Source organism: Pan paniscus, chromosome 23 (assembly GCF_029289425.2).
Source record: "Pan paniscus chromosome 23, NHGRI_mPanPan1-v2.0_pri, whole genome shotgun sequence".
NCBI lineage: Eukaryota > Metazoa > Chordata > Mammalia > Primates > Hominidae > Pan > Pan paniscus.
Genome location: NC_085927.1, coordinates 18,657,092 through 18,677,401, shown reverse-complemented (window position 1 = coordinate 18,677,401; position 20,310 = coordinate 18,657,092).

The following is a 20,310-nucleotide window of genomic DNA, read 5'->3' as shown; positions in this document are numbered from 1 at the left end:
ATATTTACTCAGAATCTGTATGAACATGTAAATATTTACGCAGAATCTGTATGACCATGTAAATATTTACACAGAATGTGTATGAACATGTAAATATTTACGCAGAATCTATATAAACCCCTAAATATTTACGCAGAATCTGTATAAACATGTAAATATTTACACAGAATTTGAATGAACATGTAAATATTTACACAGAATTTGTATAAACATGTAAATATTTACACAGAATGTATATAAACACCTAAATATTTACACAGGATCTGTATAAACATGTAAATATTTACAAAAAATTTGTATAAACATGTAAATACTTACACAGAATGTGTATAAACATGTAAATATGTACACAGAATTTATATAAACCCCTAAATATTTACACAAAATCTGTATAAACATGCAAATATTTACACAGAATCTGTATGAACATGTAAATATTTACGCAGAAACTGTATGAACATGTAAATATTTACACAGAATGTGGATGAACATGTAAATATTTACACAAAATCTATATAAACCCCTAAATATTTACGCAGAATCTGTATAAACATGTAAATATTTACACAGAATCTGTATGAACATGTAAATATTTACACATAATTTGTATACACATGTAAATATTTACACAGAATGTATATACACCCCTAAATATTTACACAGAATCTGTATAAGCATGTAAATATTTACAAGGAATCTGTATAAACATGTAAATATTTACACAGAATGTGTATAAACATGTAAATATGTACACAGAATCTATACAATCCCCTAAATATTTACACAGTATCTGTATAAACATGCAAATATTTACACAGAATCTGTATAAACATGAAAATATTTACACAGAATCTGTATAAACATGTAAATATTTACACAGAATCTGAAAAAACCTGTAAATATTTACACAGAATCTTTAACAACCTGTAAATATTTACACAGAATCTGTATAAACCTGTAAATATTAACACAGAATCCGTAGAAACTGGTAAATATTTACACAGAATCTGTATAAACATGTAAATCTTTACGCATAATCTGTATAAACATGTAAATATTTACACAGAATCAGTATAAAGATATAAATATTTACACAGAATCTTTATAAACCTGTAAATATTTACACGGAATCTGTAAAAACCTGTAAATATTTACACAGAATCTGTATAAACATGTAAATATTTACACAGAATCAGTATAAACATGTAAATATTTACACAGAATCTCCATAAAAATGTAAATATTTACACAGAATCTGTATAAACATGTAAATATTTACACAGAATCTGTATAAAGATGTAAATGTTTACAAAGAAAATGTATAAACATGTAAATATTTACACAGAAAGTCTATGAACATGTAAATATTTCCACAGAATCTGTATAAACCCCGAAACATTTACACAGAATCTGTATAAACCTGTAAATATTTACACAGAATATGTATGAACATGTAAATATTTACACAAAATCTCTATGAACATGTAAATATTTAGACAGAATCTGTATAAACATGTAAATATTTACACAGAATCTGTATAAACATATAAATATTTACACAGAATTTCTATGAACATGTAAATATTTACACAGAATCTGTATAAACATGTAAATATTTACACAGAAACTGTATAAACATGTAAATATTTACACAGAATCAGTATCAACATATACATATTTACACAGAATCTGTAAGAACATGTAAATATTTACACAGAATCTGTATGAACATGTAAATATTTACACAGAATCTGTATGAACATGTAAATATTTACACAGAATCTGTATGAACATGTAAATATTTACACAGAATCTGTATGAACATGTAAATATTTACTCAGAATCTGTATGAACATGTAAATATTTACGCAGAATCTGTATGACCATGTAAATATTTACACATAATGTGTATGAACTTGTAAATATTTACGCAGAATCTATATAAACCCCTAAATATTTACGCAGAATCTGTATAAACATGTAAATATTTACACAGAATCTGTATGAACATGTAAATATTTACACAGAATTTGTATAAACATGTAAATATTTACACAGAATGTATATAAACACCTAAATATTTACACAGAATCTGTATAAACATGTAAATATTTACAAAAAATCTGTATAAAGATGTAAATATTTACACAGAATGTGTATAAACATGTAAATATGTACCCAGAATTTATATAAACCCCTAAATATTTACACAAAATCTGTATAAACATGCAAATATTTACACAGAATCTGTATGAACATGTAAATATTTACGTAGAATGTGTATGAACATGTAAATATTTACACAGAATGTGAATGAACATGTAAATATTTACACAAAATCTATATAAACCCCTAAATATTTACGCAGAATCTGTATAAACATGTAAATATTTACACAGAATCTGTATGAACATGTAAATGTTTACACAGAATTTGTATACACATGTAAATATTTACACAGAATGTATATACACCCCTAAATATTTACACAGAATCTGTATAAACATGTAAATATTTACAAGGAATCTGTATAAACATGTAAATATTTACACAGAATGTGTATAAACATGTAAATATGTACACAGAATCTATACAAACCCCTAAATATTTACACAGTATCTGTATAAATATGCAAATATTTACACAGAATCTGTATAAACATGAAAATATTTACACAGAATATGTATAAACATGTAAATATTTACACAGAATCTGAAATAACCTGTAAATATTTACACAGAATCTTTAACAACCTGTAATTATTTACACAGAATCTGTATAAACCTGTAAATATTTACACAGAATCCGTAGAATCTTGTAAATATTTACACAGAATCTGTATAAACATGTAAATCTTTATGCATAATCTGTATAAACTTGTAAATATTTACACAGAATCAGTATAAAGATATAAATATTTACACAGAATCTGTATAAACCTGTAAATATTTACACGGAATCTGTAAAAACCTGTAAATATTTACACAGAATCTGTATAAATATGTAAATATTTACACAGAATCTGTATAAATATGTAAATATTTACACACAATCAGTATAAACATGTTAATATTTACACAGAATCTCCATAAAAATGTAAAAATTTACACAGAATCTGTATAAACATGTAAATATTTACACAGAATCTGTATAAAGATGTAAATGTTTACAAAGAAAATGTATAAACATGTAAATATTTACACAGAAAGTCTATGAACATGTAAATATTTCCACAGAATCTGTATAAACCCCGAAACATTTACACAGAATCTGTATAAACACGTAAATATTTACACAGAATATGTATGAACATGTAAATATTTACACAAAATCTCTATGAACATGTAAATATTTAGACAGAAACTGTATAAACATGTAAATATTTACACAGAATCTGTATAAACATATAAATATTTACACAGAATTTCTATGAACATGTAAATATTTACACAGAATCTGTATAAACCTGTACATATTTACACAGAAACTGTATAAACATGTAAATATTTACACAGAATCAGTATCAACATATACATATTTACACAGAATCTGTAAGAACATGTAAATATTTACACAGAATCTGTATGAACATGTAAATATTTACACAGAATCTGTATGAACATGTAAATATTTACACAGAATCTGTATGAACATGTAACTATTTACACAGAATCTGTATGAACATGTAAATATTTACTCAGAATCTGTATGAACATGTAAATATTTACGCAGAATCTGTATGACCATGTAAATATTTACACAGAATGTGTATGAACATGTAAATATTTACGCAGAATCTATATAAACCCCTAAATATTTACGCAGAATCTGTATAAACATGTAAATATTTACACAGAATTTGTATGAACATGTAAATATTTACACAGAATTTGTATAAACATGTAAATATTTACACAGAATGTATATAAACACCTAAATATTTACACAGGATCTGTATAAACATGTAAATATTTACAAAAAATTTGTATAAACATGTAAATACTTACACAGAATGTGTATAAACATGTAAATATGTACACAGAATTTATATAAACCACTAAATATTTACACAAAATCTGTATAAACATGCAAATATTTACACAGAATCTGTATGAACATGTAAATATTTACGCAGAATCTGTATGAACATGTAAATATTTACACAGAATGTGGATGAACATGTAAATATTTACACAAAATCTATATAAACCCCTAAATATTTACGCAGAATCTGTATAAACATGTAAATATTTACACAGAATCTGTATGAACATGTAAATATTTACACATAATTTGTATACACATGTAAATATTTACACAGAATGTATATACACCCCTAAATATTTACACAGAATCTGTATAAGCATGTAAATATTTACAAGGAATCTGTATAAACATGTAAATATTTACACAGAATGTGTATAAACATGTAAATATGTACACAGAATCTATACAATCCCCTAAATATTTACACAGTATCTGTATAAACATGCAAATATTTACACAGAATCTGTATAAACATGAAAATATTTACACAGAATCGGTATAAACATGTAAATATTTACACAGAATCTGAAAAAACCTGTAAATATTTACACAGAATCTTTAACAACCTGTAAATATTTACACAGAATCTGTATAAACCTGTAAATATTAACACAGAATCCGTAGAAACTGGTAAATATTTACACAGAATCTGTATAAACATGTAAATCTTTACGCATAATCTGTATAAACATGTAAATATTTACACAGAATCAGTATAAAGATATAAATATTTACACAGAATCTGTATAAACCTGTAAATATTTACACAGAATCTGTAAAAACCTGTAAATATTTACACAGAATCTGTATAAACATGTAAATATTTACACAGAATCAGTATAAACATGTAAATATTTACACAGAATCTCCATAAAAATGTAAATATTTACACAGAATCTGTATAAACATGTAAATATTTACACAGAATCTGTATAAAGATGTAAATGTTTACAAAGAAAATGTATAAACATGTAAATATTTACACAGAAAGTCTATGAACATGTAAATATTTCCACAGAATCTGTATAAACCCCGAAACATTTACACAGAATCTGTATAAACCTGTAAATATTTACACAGAATATGTATGAACATGTAAATATTTACACAAAATCTCTATGAACATGTAAATATTTAGACAGAATCTGTATAAACATGTAAATATTTACACAGAATCTGTATAAACATATAAATATTTACACAGAATTTCTATGAACATGTACATATTTACACAGAATCTGTATAAACATGTAAATATTTACACAGAAACTGTATAAACATGTAAATATTTACACAGAATCAGTATCAACATATACATATTTACACAGAATCTGTAAGAACATGTAAATATTTACACAGAATCTGTATGAACATGTAAATATTTACACAGAATCTGTATGAACATGTAAATATTTACGCAGAATCTGTATGACCATGTAAATATTTACACATAATGTGTATGAACATGTAAATATTTACGCAGAATCTATATAAACCCCTAAATATTTACGCAGAATCTGTATAAACATGTAAATATTTACACAGAATCTGTATGAACATGTAAATATTTACACAGAATTTGTATAAACATGTAAATATTTACACAGAATGTATATAAACACCTAGATATTTACACAGAATCTGTATAAACATGTAAATATTTACAAAAAATCTGTATAAAGATGTAAATATTTACACAGAATGTGTATAAACATGTAAATATGTACCCAGAATTTATATAAACCCCTAAATATTTACACAAAATCTGTATAAACATGCAAATATTTACACAGAATCTGTATGAACATGTAAATATTTACGTAGAATGTGTATGAAAATGTAAATATTTACACAGAATGTGGATGAACATGTAAATATTTACACAAAATCTATATAAACCCCTAAATATTTACGCAGAATCTGTATAAACATGTAAATATTTGCACAGAATCTGTATGAACATGTAAATGTTTACACAGAATTTGTATACACATGTAAATATTTACACAGAATGTATATACACCCCTAAATATTTACACAGAATCTGTATAAACATGTAAATATTTACAAGGAATCTGTATAAACATGTAAATATTTACACAGAATGTGTATAAACATGTAAATATGTACACAGAATCTATACAAACCCCTAAATATTTACACAGTATCTGTATAAATATGCAAATATTTACACAGAATCTGTATAAACATGAAAATATTTACACAGAATATGTATAAACATGTAAATATTTACACAGAATCTGAAATAACCTGTAAATATTTACACAGAATCTTTAACAACCTGTAAATATTTACACAGAATCTGTATAAACCTGTAAATATTTACACAGAATCCGTAGAATCTTGTAAATATTTACACAGAATCTGTATAAACATGTAAATCTTTGCGCATAATCTGTATAAACTTGTAAATATTTAAACAGAATCAGTATAAAGATATAAATATTTACACAGAATCTGTATAAACCTGTAAATATTTACACGGAATCTGTAAAAACCTGTAAATATTTACACAGAATGTGTATAAATATGTAAATATTTACACAGAATCTGTATAAATATGTAAATATTTACACAGAATCAGTATAAACATGTTAATATTTACACAGAATCTCCATAAAAATGTAAATATTTACACAGAATCTGTATAAACATGTAAATATTTACACAGAATCTGTATAAAGATGTAAATGTTTACAAAGAAAATGTATAAACATGTAAATATTTACACAGAAAGTCTATGAACATGTAAATATTTCCACAGAATCTGTATAAACCCCGAAACATTTACACAGAATCTGTATAAACCTGTAAATATTTACACAGAATATGTATGAACATGTAAATATTTACACAAAATCTCTATGAACATGTAAATATTTAGACAGAATCTGTATAAACATGTAAATATTTACACAGAATCTGTATAAACATATAAATATTTACACAGAATTTCTATGAACATGTAAATATTTACACAGAATCTGTATAAACATGTACATATTTACACAGAAACTGTATAAACATGTAAATATTTACACAGAATCAGTATCAACATATACATATTTACACAGAATCTGTAAGAACATGTAAATATTTACACAGAATCTGTATGAACATGTAAATATTTACACAGAATCTGTATGAACATGTAAATATTTACACAGAATCTGTATGAACATGTATCTATTTACACAGAATCTGTATGAACATGTAAATATTTACTCAGCATCTGTATGAACATGTAAATATTTACGCAGAATCTGTATGACCATGTAAATATTTACACAGAATGTGTATGAACATGTAAATATTTACGCAGAATCTATATAAACCCCTAAATATTTACGCCGAATCTGTATAAACATGTAAATATTTACACAGAATTTGTATGAACATGTAAATATTTACACAGAATTTGTATAAACATGTAAATATTTACACAGAATGTATATAAACACTTAAATATTTACACAGGATCTGTATAAACATGTAAATATTTACAAAAAATTTGTATAAACATGTAAATACTTACACAGAATGTGTATAAACATGTAAATATGTACACAGAATTTATATAAACCCCTAAATATTTACACAAAATCTGTATAAACATGCAAATATTTACACAGAATCTGTAAGAACATGTAAATATTTACACAGAATCTGTATCAACATGTACATATTTACAGAGAATCTGTATGAACATGTAAATATTTACACAGAATCTGTATGAACATGTAAATGTTTACACAGAATCAGTATGAACATCTAAATATTTACTCAGAATCTGTATGAACATGTAAATATTTACGCAGAATCTGTATGAACATGTAAATATTTACACAGAATGTGTATGAACATGTAAATATTTACGCAGAATCTATATAAACCCCTAAATATTTACGCAGAATCTGTATAAACATGTAAATATTTACACAGAATCTGTATGAACATGTAAATATTTACACAGAATTTGTATAAACATGTAAATATTTACACAGAATGTATATAAACACCTAAATATTTACACAGAATCTGTATAAACATGTAAATATTCACAAAAAATCTGTATAAACATGTAAATATTTACACAGAATGTGTAGAAACATGTAAATATGTACACAGAATTTATATAAACCCCTAAATATTTACACAAAATCTGTATAAACATGCAAATATTTACACAGAATCTGTATAAACATGAAAATATTTACACAGAATCTGTATAAACCTGTAAATATTTACACAGAATCTGTATAAACATGTCAAAATTTGCACAGAATCTGTATAAACATGTAAATATTTGCCCAGAATCTGTATAAACATGTAAATACTTGCACAGTATCTGTATAAACATGTAAATATTTACAGAGAATCTGTAAAAACCAGTAAATATTTACACAGAATCTTTAAAAACCTGTAAATATTTACAAAGATTCTGTATAAACATGTAAATATTTACAGAGAATGTGTATAAACATGTAAATGTTTACACAGAATCTCTATAAACATGTAAATATTTACACAGAATCTGCACGAACATGTAGATATTTTCACAGAATGTCTACGAACATGTAAATATTTACACAGAATCTGTACAAACGCAAATATTTACACAGAATCTGTATACACATGTAAATATTTACACAGAATCTGTATAAACATATAAATATTTACACAGAATTTCTATGAACATGTAAATATTTACACAGAATCTGTATAAACCTGTACATATTTACACAGAAACTGTATAAACATGTAAATATTTACACAGAATCAGTATCAACATATACATATTTACACAGAATCTGTAAGAACATGTAAATATTTACACAGAATCTGTATGAACATGTAAATATTTACACAGAATCTGTATGAACATGTAAATATTTACACAGAATCTGTATGAACATGTAACTATTTACACAGAATCTGTATGAACATGTAAATATTTACTCAGAATCTGTATGAACATGTAAATATTTACGCAGAATCTGTATGACCATGTAAATATTTACACAGAATGTGTATGAACATGTAAATATTTACGCAGAATCTATATAAACCCCTAAATATTTACGCAGAATCTGTATAAACATGTAAATATTTACACAGAATTTGTATGAACATGTAAATATTTACACAGAATTTGTATAAACATGTAAATATTTACACAGAATGTATATAAACACCTAAATATTTACACAGGATCTGTATAAACATGTAAATATTTACAAAAAATTTGTATAAACATGTAAATACTTACACAGAATGTGTATAAACATGTAAATATGTACACAGAATTTATATAAACCACTAAATATTTACACAAAATCTGTATAAACATGCAAATATTTACACAGAATCTGTATGAACATGTAAATATTTACGCAGAATCTGTATGAACATGTAAATATTTACACAGAATGTGGATGAACATGTAAATATTTACACAAAATCTATATAAACCCCTAAATATTTACGCAGAATCTGTATAAACATGTAAATATTTACACAGAATCTGTATGAACATGTAAATATTTACACATAATTTGTATACACATGTAAATATTTACACAGAATGTATATACACCCCTAAATATTTACACAGAATCTGTATAAGCATGTAAATATTTACAAGGAATCTGTATAAACATGTAAATATTTACACAGAATGTGTATAAACATGTAAATATGTACACAGAATCTATACAATCCCCTAAATATTTACACAGTATCTGTATAAACATGCAAATATTTACACAGAATCTGTATAAACATGAAAATATTTACACAGAATCGGTATAAACATGTAAATATTTACACAGAATCTGAAAAAACCTGTAAATATTTACACAGAATCTTTAACAACCTGTAAATATTTACACAGAATCTGCATAAACCTGTAAATATTAACACAGAATCCGTAGAAACTGGTAAATATTTACACAGAATCTGTATAAACATGTAAATCTTTACGCATAATCTGTATAAACATGTAAATATTTACACAGAATCAGTATAAAGATATAAATATTTACACAGAATCTGTATAAACCTGTAAATATTTACACAGAATCTGTAAAAACCTGTAAATATTTACACAGAATCTGTATAAACATGTAAATATTTACACAGAATCAGTATAAACATGTAAATATTTACACAGAATCTCCATAAAAATGTAAATATTTACACAGAATCTGTATAAACATGTAAATATTTACACAGAATCTGTATAAAGATGTAAATGTTTACAAAGAAAATGTATAAACATGTAAATATTTACACAGAAAGTCTATGAACATGTAAATATTTCCACAGAATCTGTATAAACCCCGAAACATTTACACAGAATCTGTATAAACCTGTAAATATTTACACAGAATATGTATGAACATGTAAATATTTACACAAAATCTCTATGAACATGTAAATATTTAGACAGAATCTGTATAAACATGTAAATATTTACACAGAATCTGTATAAACATATAAATATTTACACAGAATTTCTATGAACATGTACATATTTACACAGAATCTGTATAAACATGTAAATATTTACACAGAAACTGTATAAACATGTAAATATTTACACAGAATCAGTATCAACATATACATATTTACACAGAATCTGTAAGAACATGTAAATATTTACACAGAATCTGTATGAACATGTAAATATTTACACAGAATCTGTATGAACATGTAAATATTTACGCAGAATCTGTATGACCATGTAAATATTTACACATAATGTGTATGAACATGTAAATATTTACGCAGAATCTATATAAACCCCTAAATATTTACGCAGAATCTGTATAAACATGTAAATATTTACACAGAATCTGTATGAACATGTAAATATTTACACAGAATTTGTATAAACATGTAAATATTTACACAGAATGTATATAAACACCTAGATATTTACACAGAATCTGTATAAACATGTAAATATTTACAAAAAATCTGTATAAAGATGTAAATATTTACACAGAATGTGTATAAACATGTAAATATGTACCCAGAATTTATATAAACCCCTAAATATTTACACAAAATCTGTATAAACATGCAAATATTTACACAGAATCTGTATGAACATGTAAATATTTACGTAGAATGTGTATGAAAATGTAAATATTTACACAGAATGTGGATGAACATGTAAATATTTACACAAAATCTATATAAACCCCTAAATATTTACGCAGAATCTGTATAAACATGTAAATATTTGCACAGAATCTGTATGAACATGTAAATGTTTACACAGAATTTGTATACACATGTAAATATTTACACAGAATGTATATACACCCCTAAATATTTACACAGAATCTGTATAAACATGTAAATATTTACAAGGAATCTGTATAAACATGTAAATATTTACACAGAATGTGTATAAACATGTAAATATGTACACAGAATCTATACAAACCCCTAAATATTTACACAGTATCTGTATAAATATGCAAATATTTACACAGAATCTGTATAAACATGAAAATATTTACACAGAATATGTATAAACATGTAAATATTTACACAGAATCTGAAATAACCTGTAAATATTTACACAGAATCTTTAACAACCTGTAAATATTTACACAGAATCTGTATAAACCTGTAAATATTTACACAGAATCCGTAGAATCTTGTAAATATTTACACAGAATCTGTATAAACATGTAAATCTTTGCGCATAATCTGTTTAAACTTGTAAATATTTAAACAGAATCAGTATAAAGATATAAATATTTACACAGAATCTGTATAAACCTGTAAATATTTACACGGAATCTGTAAAAACCTGTAAATATTTACACAGAATGTGTATAAATATGTAAATATTTACACAGAATCTGTATAAATATGTAAATATTTACACAGAATCAGTATAAACATGTTAATATTTACACAGAATCTCCATAAAAATGTAAATATTTACACAGAATCTGTATAAACATGTAAATATTTACACAGAATCTGTATAAAGATGTAAATGTTTACAAAGAAAATGTATAAACATGTAAATATTTACACAGAAAGTCTATGAACATGTAAATATTTCCACAGAATCTGTATAAACCCCGAAACATTTACACAGAATCTGTATAAACCTGTAAATATTTACACAGAATATGTATGAACATGTAAATATTTACACAAAATCTCTATGAACATGTAAATATTTAGACAGAATCTGTATAAACATGTAAATATTTACACAGAATCTGTATAAACATATAAATATTTACACAGAATTTCTATGAACATGTAAATATTTACACAGAATCTGTATAAACATGTACATATTTACACAGAAACTGTATAAACATGTAAATATTTACACAGAATCAGTATCAACATATACATATTTACACAGAATCTGTAAGAACATGTAAATATTTACACAGAATCTGTATGAACATGTAAATATTTACACAGAATCTGTATGAACATGTAAATATTTACTCAGAATCTGTATGAACATGTAAATATTTACGCAGAATCTGTATGACCATGTAAATATTTACACAGAATGTGTATGAACATGTAAATATTTACGCAGAATCTATATAAACCCCTAAATATTTACGCCGAATCTGTATAAACATGTAAATATTTACACAGAATTTGTATGAACATGTAAATATTTACACAGAATTTGTATAAACATGTAAATATTTACACAGAATGTATATAAACACTTAAATATTTACACAGGATCTGTATAAACATGTAAATATTTACAAAAAATTTGTATAAACATGTAAATACTTACACAGAATGTGTATAAACATGTAAATATGTACACAGAATTTATATAAACCCCTAAATATTTACACAAAATCTGTATAAACATGCAAATATTTACACAGAATCTGTAAGAACATGTAAATATTTACACAGAATCTGTATCAACATGTACATATTTACAGAGAATCTGTATGAACATGTAAATATTTACACAGAATCTGTATGAACATGTAAATGTTTACACAGAATCAGTATGAACATCTAAATATTTACTCAGAATCTGTATGAACATGTAAATATTTACGCAGAATCTGTATGAACATGTAAATATTTACACAGAATGTGTATGAACATGTAAATATTTACGCAGAATCTATATAAACCCCTAAATATTTACGCAGAATCTGTATAAACATGTAAATATTTACACAGAATCTGTATGAACATGTAAATATTTACACAGAATTTGTATAAACATGTAAATATTTACACAGAATGTATATAAACACCTAAATATTTACACAGAATCTGTATAAACATGTAAATATTCACAAAAAATCTGTATAAACATGTAAATATTTACACAGAATGTGTAGAAACATGTAAATATGTACACAGAATTTATATAAACCCCTAAATATTTACACAAAATCTGTATAAACATGCAAATATTTACACAGAATCTGTATAAACATGAAAATATTTACACAGAATCTGTATAAACCTGTAAATATTTACACAGAATCTGTATAAACATGTCAAAATTTGCACAGAATCTGTATAAACATGTAAATATTTGCCCAGAATCTGTATAAACATGTAAATACTTGCACAGTATCTGTATAAACATGTAAATATTTACAGAGAATCTGTAAAAACCAGTAAATATTTACACAGAATCTTTAAAAACCTGTAAATATTTACAAAGATTCTGTATAAACATGTAAATATTTACAGAGAATGTGTATAAACATGTAAATGTTTACACAGAATCTCTATAAACATGTAAATATTTACACAGAATCTGCACGAACATGTAGATATTTTCACAGAATGTCTACGAACATGTAAATATTTACACAGAATCTGTACAAACGCAAATATTTACACAGAATCTGTATACACATGTAAATATTTACACAGAATCTGTATAAACATGTAAATATTTACACAGAATCTGTATAAACATATATATATTTACACAGAATATGTATAAACATGTAAATACTTACACAGAATCTGTATAAACATGAAAATATTTACAAAGAATCTGTATAAACATGTAAATATTTACACAGAATCTGTATAAACATGTAAATATTTACACATAATCTGTATAAACATGTAAATATTTACATAGAATGTGTATGAACATGTAAATATTTACACAGAATGTGTATAAAGATGTAAATATTTACACAGAATCTGTAAAAACCAGTAAATATTTACACAGAATCTTTAAAAACCTGTAAATATTTACACAGAATCTGTATAAAGCCATAAACATTTACGCAGAATCTATATAAACCCCTAAATATTTACACAGAATGTGTATATACCTGTAAATATTTACATAAAATCTCTATAAACATGTAAATGTTTACACAGAATTTTATAAACATGTAAACATTTACACAGAATGTGTATAAAGTTGTAAATATTTACAAAGAATCAGTATTAATATGTAAATATTTACACAGAATCTGTATAAACATGTAAATATTTACAAATAATCTGTATAAACATATAAATATTTACACAGAGTCTGTATAAACATGTAAATATTTACACAGAATGTGTATGAACATGTAAATATTTACACAGAATCTATATAAACATGTAAATATTTACACAGAATCTGTACAAACATGTAAATATTTACACAGAATCTGTATGAACATGTAAATATTTACACAGAATTGGTACAAACGTAAATATTTAGACAGAATCTGTATAAACATGTAAATATTTACACACAATCTCTATGAACATGTAAATATTTACACAGAATCTGTATAAACATGTAAATATTTACAAAGAATATTTATGAACATGTAAATATCTACACAGAATCTGTATGAACATGTACATATTTACACAAAATCTGTATGAACATGTAAATATTTACACAGAATCTGTATGAACATATAAATATTTACACAGAATCTGTATGGAAATGTAAATATTTACACAGAATCAGTATAAAGATGTAAATATTTACACAGAATCTGTATGAACATGTAAATATTTACACAGAATCTCTATGAACATATAAATATTTACAAAGAATCTGTATGAATATGTCAATATTTACACAGAATCTGTATGAACATGTAAATATTTACACAGAATCTGTATGAACATGTAAATATTTACACAGAATCTGTATAAACATGTAAATATTTACACAGAATCTTTATAAACATGTAAATATTTACACAAAATCTGTATAAACTTGTAAATATTAACACAGAATCTGTATAAACATGTAAATATTTACACAGAAACTGTATAAAACTGTAAATATTTACACAGAATCTGTAAAAACCTGTAAATATTTACACAGAATCTTTAAAAACCTGTAAATATTTACACAGAATCAGTATAAAGCCATAAATATTTACGCAGAGTCTATATAAACCCCTAAATATTTACACAGAATGTGTATATACCAGTAAATATTTACATAAAATCTCTATAAACATGTAAATGTTTACACAGAATCTGCACGAACATGTAGATATTTTCACAGAATGTCTACGAACATGTAAATATTTACACAGAATCTGTACAAACGCAAATATTTACACAGAATCTGTATACACATGTAAATATTTACACAGAATCTGTATAAACATGTAAATATTTACACAGAATCTGTATAAACATATAAATATTTACACAGAATATGTATAAACATGTAAATACTTACACAGAATCTGTATAAACATGAAAATATTTACAAAGAATCTGTATAAACATGTAAATATTTACACAGAATCTGTATAAACATGTAAATATTTACACAGAATATGTATAAATATGTAAATATTTACATAGAATGTGTATGAACATATAAATATTTACACAGAATGTGTATAAACATGTAAATATTTACACAGAATCTTTAAAAACCAGTAAATATTTACACAGAATCTTTAAAAATCTGTAAATATTTACACAGAATCTGTATAAAGCCATAAACATTTACGCAGAATCTATATAAACCCCTAAATATTTACACAGAATGTGTATATACCTGTAAATATTTACATAAAATCTCTATAAACCTGTAAATGTTTACACAGAATTTTTATAAACAAGTAAATATTTACCCAGAATGTGTATAAAGTTGTAAATATTTACAAAGAATCAGTATTAATATGTAAATATTTACACAGAATCTGTATAAACATGTTAATATTTACAAATAATCTGTATAAACATATAAATATTTACACAGAATCTGTATAAACATGTAAATATTTACACAGAATGTGTATGAACATGTAAATATTTTCAAAGAATGTGTTTAAATATGTAAATGTTTACACAGAATCTATATAAACATGTAAATATTTACACAGAATCTGTACGAACATGTAAATATTTACACAGAATCTGTATGAACATGTAAATATTTACACAGAATCGGTACAAACATAAATATTTAGACAGAATCTGTATAAACATGTAAATATTTACACAGAATCTCTATGAACATGTAAATATTTACACAGAATCTGTATAAACATGTAAATATTTACACAGAATCTGTATAAAGATGTAAATGTTTACAAAGAAAATGTAAAAACATGTAAATATTTACACAGAATGTGTATGAACATGTAAATATTTACACAGAATCTGTATAAACCCCGAAACATTTACACAGAATCTGTATAAACCTGTAAATATTTACACAGAATATGTATGAACATGTAAATATTTACACAAAATCTCTATTAACATGTAAATATTTAGACATAATCTGTATAAACACCTAAATATTTACACAGAATCTGTATAAACATGTAAATATTTACAAAAAATCTGTATAAACATGTAAATATTTACACAGAATGTGTAGAAACATGTAAATATGTACACAGAATTTATATAAACCCCTAAATATTTACACAAAATCTGTATAAACATGCAAATATTTACACAGAATCTGTATAAACATGCAAATATTTACACAGAATCTGTATAAACATGTAAATATTTACACAGAATCTGTATAAACATGTCAAAATTTGCACAGAATCTGTATAAACATGTAAATATTTACACAGAATCTGTACAAACATGTAAATATTTACACAGAATCTGTATGAACATGTAAATATTTACACAGAATCGGTACAAACGTAAATATTTAGACAGAATCTGTATAAACATGTAAATATTTACACACAATCTCTGTGAACATGTAAATATTTACACAGAATCTGTATAAACATGTAAATATTTACACAGAATATGTACGAACATATAAATATCTACACAGAATCTGTATGAACATGTACATATTTACACAGAATCTGTATGAACATGTAAATATTTACACAGAATCTGTATGAACATGTAAATATTTACACAGAATCTGTATGGAAATGTAAATATTTACACAGAATCAGTATAAAGATGTAAATATTTACACAGAATCTGTATGAACATGAAAATATATACACAGAATCTCTATGAACATATAAATATTTACAAAGAATCTGAATGAATTTGTCAATATTTACACAGAATCTGTATGAACATGTAAATATTTACACAGAATCTGTATGAACATGTAAATATTTACACAGAATCTCTATAAACATGTAAATATTTACACAGAATCTTTATAAACATGTAAATATTTACACAAAATCTGTATAATCTTGTAAATATTTACACAGAATCTGTATAAAAATGTAAATATTTGCACAGAATCTGTATAAACCTGTAAATATTTACACAGAATCTGTAAAAACCTGTAAATATTTACACACAATCTTTAAAAACCTGTAAATATTTACACAGAGTCTGTATAAACATGTAAATATTTACACAGAATTTGTATCAACATGTAAATATTTACACAGAATCTGTATATACATCTAAATATTTACACAGAATCTGTATAAAGATGAAAATATTTACGCAGAATCTGTATAAAGACGTAAATATTTACAAGGAATCTGTAAGAACATGTAAATATTTACACAGAATCTGTATGAACATGTAAATATTTACACAGAATCTGTATGAACATGTAAATATTTACACAGAATCTGTATGAACATGTAAATATTTACACAGAATCTGTATGAACATGTAAATATTTACTCAGAATCTGTATGAACATGTAAATATTTACGCAGAATCTGTATGAACATGTAAATATTTACACAGAATGTGTATGAACATGTAAATATTTACGCAGAATCTATATAAACCCCTAAATATTTACGCAGAATCTGTATAAATATGTAAATATTTACACAGAATCTGTATTAACATGTAAATATTTACACAGAATTTGTATAAACATGTAAATATTTACACAGAATGTATATAAACACCAAAATATTTACACAGAATCTGTATAAACATGTAAATATTTACAAAAAATCTGTATAAAGATGTAAATATTTACACAGAATGTGTATAAACATGTAAATATGTACCCAGAATTTATATAAACCCCTAAATATTTACACAAAATCTGTATAAACATGCAAATATTTACACAGAATCTGTATGAACATGTAAATATTTACGTAGAATGTGTATGAACATGTAAATATTTACACAGAATGTGGATGAACATGTAAATATTTACACAAAATCTATATAAACCCCTAAATATTTACGCAGAATCTGTATAAACATGTAAATATTTGCACAGAATCTGTATGAACATGTAAATGTTTACACAGAATTTGTATACACATGTAAATATTTACACAGAATGTATATACACCCCTAAATATTTACACAGAATCTGTATAAACATGTAAATATTTACAAGGAATCTGTATAAACATGTAAATATTTACACAGAATGTGTATAAACATGTAAATATGTACACAGAATCTATACAAACCCCTAAATATTTACACAGTATCTGTATACATATGCAAATATTTACACAGAATCTGTATAAACATGAAAATATTTACACAGAATATGTATAAACATGTAAATATTTACACAGAATCTGAAAAAACCTGTAAATATTTACACAGAATCTTTAACAACCTGTAAATATTTACACAGAATCTGTATAAACCTGTAAATATTTACACAGAATCCGTAGAATCTTGTAAATATTTACACAGAATCTGTATAAACATGTAAATCTTTATGCATAATCTGTATAAACTTGTAAATATTTACACAGAATCAGTATAAAGATATAAATATTTACACAGAATCTGTATAAACCTGTAAATATTTACACGGAATCTGTAAAAACCTGTAAATATTTACACAGAATCTGTATAAATATGTAAATATTTACACAGAATCTGTATAAATATGTAAATATTTACACACAATCAGTATAAACATGTTAATATTTACACAGAATCTCCATAAAAATGTAAAAATTTACACAGAATCTGTATAAACATGTAAATATTTACACAGAGTCTGTATAAAGATGTAAATGTTTACAAAGAAAATGTATAAACATGTAAATATTTACACAGAAAGTCTATGAACATGTAAATATTTCCACAGAATCTGTATAAACCCCGAAACATTTACACAGAATCTGTATAAACACGTAAATATTTACACAGAATATGTATGAACATGTAAATATTTACACAAAATCTCTATGAACATGTAAATATTTAGACAGAAACTGTATAAACATGTAAATATTTACACAGAATCTGTATAAACATATAAATATTTACACAGAATTTCTATGAACATGTAAATATTTACACAGAATCTGTATAAACCTGTACATATTTACACAGAAACTGTATAAACATGTAAATATTTACACAGAATGAGTATCAACATATACATATTTACACAGAATCTGTAAGAACATGTAAATATTTACACAGAATCTGTATGAACATGTAAATATTTACACAGAATCTGTATGAACATGTAAATATTTACACAGAATCTGTATGAACATGTAACTATTTACACAGAATCTGTATGAACATGTAAATATTTACTCAGAATCTGTATGAACATGTAAATATTTACGCAGAATCTGTATGACCATGTAAATATTTACACAGAATGTGTATGAACATGTAAATATTTACGCAGAATCTATATAAACCCCTAAATATTTACGCAGAATCTGTATAAACATGTAAATATTTACACAGAATTTGAATGAACATGTAAATATTTACACAGAATTTGTATAAACATGTAAATATTTACACAGAATGTATATAAACACCTAAATATTTACACAGGATCTG